The 2972-nt window shown below is 54.3% G+C and overlaps 1 non-coding gene across 1 annotated transcript; it reads right to left on the bottom strand.

The window, feature by feature from the left end:
• Positions 1-1440: 1440 nt before the first annotated feature.
• Trnat-cgu (transfer RNA threonine (anticodon CGU)) lies at positions 1441-1512 on the bottom strand. Its single transcript has one exon. It is a non-coding gene; the product is annotated as a tRNA-Thr (tRNA).
• Positions 1513-2972: the final 1460 nt, after the last annotated feature.

Here is a 2972-nt window from a genome sequence, read left to right as displayed (position 1 = left end):
GTAAGTAGACCGACATGAAGAGAGACTCGATGACCAAGAGAAGGCGCGTGTGAAACGGTGGTGTTGATGAGAAGCGCTTACCGTGGGCAGCGCGTGCGAAGGGACACACCTGTAGTGCTGCACTGCCGATCTGGGCAGCATTGCATGTGTAGCGTGCGTTGGAAAATGTGGCCCGACTATTACTAACTGAATGAACAAGCGTGGTGTGAGCGCGCACAAACAAACACGAATAGATCACACTGAATGACTGCAGACGACGACTGTCAAAACGCTGGCAGCAAGCATACGCCGCAGCGGGCGAAGGTACGTGCGGTCTATGGCTTCAACGGAAACTGAGCGGCTGCACGGCGCAGAAAGGTCAGAGCCGTGTGGAGATAAGAGACGGTGCGGACGAGCGCGGGTGTTGGCAGCTTAGAAGTGCGCCCCCCCCCCCCCCCCCCCCCCGCTCCCTCCGGCGCTGGCTTCCTGCTGCCTTGCTTGCGCATGGGAGAGATAAGAGACGGTGCGGTCGAGCGACGAGCGCGGTTGTTGGCAGAGTAAAAGTGCCCCCCCCCCCCCCCACTCCCTCCGGCGCTGGCGTCCCGCTTCGTTGCTTGCGCGTGGGAGATTGAGTGCGTTCGCTCTCCGTGATAGCGCACGCTTCCGCTTGGGCATACGGCGCGCGGTGAAGATTTTATCTATACGGAACCTCACGGCGACGACGACGCCGACGGCAGAAATCCGGTTGAAGTGTCCATATAATTGCTATCGCAATAAAAGGCGCGCTTCCTCCCTGCTTTTTCGACGCGGTCGTCGGCTCCCTTCACACGTTTTCACTCGCACATACAGCATACGGCGCGCGGCGACTGCGTTATCGCCCTTGGACTTTAGGGTACGGCCACGCTAGCGACAAAAACAGGCAGCAAAAACGCGCGTCAGAAACGCGCGGCAAAAGCGGCAGGAATCGGGGGTCTTGCGGCGTGCCGCACGAAATGGGTTCTGCGGCAAATGCCGCGTGCCGCGAGATGAAGAACCAATCAGGAGCGACGAGGGTGATGTACGGAGCCATCACAACCGGAACGCCGCCGGTCCGCGCCGGGTTTTCAATCGACGATCGTCGTCTCGCATGAAACAACGAGCGCTCGCGGTGTTGCTCGCCCGTTCAGAGAGCGCGGGAGATCTTATCGCGCTGCCGCGCGGCGAGACGCGCGTGCCACGGTGGCCTCGCGGCAAGGCGCTGACGCGCGGCAACTTGCCGCTCGCTGCATGACGCGCGCGTTTTTTTGCTGCTAGCGTGGCCGTACCCTTATATACGGTATATCTATGAGCCAAAACCAATTTTATCATAAGAAGCCAACAAACATTGACACCAAGAACAACATAGGGGAAATTAATTGCAAACACTAATTGAATTAAAGAAATGATTAATTAATGGAAATGAAAACGGATGAAAAAACAACTGTCCGCAGGTGGGGAACGAACCCACGTCTTCGCATTACGCGTGCGATGCTCTCACCATTGAGCTACCGCGGAACCGTTTTCCCATCCGCTTTCTGGGGTATTTGTGTTTTTTACAACTAGAACTAACTCTGGGAGTGTTAGCCAGCGCCACCACTCACAAGCCTAGGGGCGGATGTGGAACATCCTTTCTGCCGCAGGCGTCACGAGTACGTGATCTTTTTTGGGTGATGGCAACTGGTCAATAAACCCACATATGCTCCCTGAAGGCATCAATGTTGCCGGATTCGAACCCTCGTTATATAATGAACGAGAAGAAAGGGAACCGAGGGGCCCGATTTTATTAATCATATCATAAGAAGCCAACAAACATTGACACCAAGAACAACATATAGGAAATTAATTGCAAACACTAATTGAATTAAAGAAATGATTAATTAATGGAAATGAAAACGGATGAAAAAACAACTGTCCGCAGGTGGGGAACGAACCCACGCTAGGGTGGCTAGAAGGGGAGGTGTGAATACCGGCGGCGCTTTCCTGCAGGCGCGCGTGACCCCCTTGCGCACCGATGCCACCAGGGGAAATATGGCGCTACCGCTCGCGGCGCGGGAAGCATAGCCGCGCCGGCCTGCCGGCCTCGCCTCGCCTCCGTGCCTTCGCCGTCAGTTTTGGTCTCGTCGCCTGTTTTGTGGTGTTTCTCGCGATACATAGCGTGTTGCACAGCGTCGTCGTGGCATTGCCAATTGCCATCCTAGTATTATTCACGAGGCCTTTCACGCTAGCTCAATCTGATCACCACCGCCTTCTTCTTTTTTTTTTTTTTTTTCTGTTTCCTTAGGTCTATCGTTCGTGACTTTATTAATGGAACTGCAGTCTTGATACCATGTCACATTCCTGCCCTCTCAGAAGATGCCGTGCCCACAGTACTTCCGAACTTGCCAAACTACATTAGAAGGACTCTGACGAAAGAAAGAAAAAGAAGAGATGTCTCACACGCTCCACGGGTCCCAGGTTCGGCACGCAAACCACTCCGGTATAGGCAGTTCCGCCTACTATGACCCTGTATGCCTGGACTACATATTCGACTCTCTGAGTACGAATAAAGTATTATTATTATTATTATCTTACAAGAGAAGCGGCGCTTGTCTATTGACAAGACGGGGGAATACATGCCCACCAGCCAGGCGCGGATCCAGGGGGGATGTCCGGATGTCCTGACCCCCCCCTCAGATTTCTGCATCGCCCCCTCGCTGACAGGGGGATGGCCCTGTCGCAAAAAATATGGCCACCAGCATTCCTCACAATTATTTTTCGCGAGTACCAGCGGTAACAGCCATGTAGAAGTAAAGCTAGCTCGCTCACAAGCTTAGTTGTATTCCGAAGGGGTGTGGTGTCGCGAGGTTGCCGTAGTTATTTTTTCTCATGAACACCTTGGGCCTCCTGGCGCCGGCCGTGCCTTACTCGTACCGTCGGTGGCTTCGAATGAACGAGGGGACGTCCCTTTTGCCAAGCATGCCGATGTCCGCGCGAGG

This window comes from Dermacentor silvarum, chromosome 10 (assembly GCF_013339745.2).
Source record: "Dermacentor silvarum isolate Dsil-2018 chromosome 10, BIME_Dsil_1.4, whole genome shotgun sequence".
Classification (NCBI taxonomy): Eukaryota; Metazoa; Arthropoda; class Arachnida; order Ixodida; family Ixodidae; genus Dermacentor; species Dermacentor silvarum.
The sequence above is the reverse complement of the archived record's forward strand: the minus strand, read 5'-3'. Positions and strand labels throughout refer to the sequence as shown.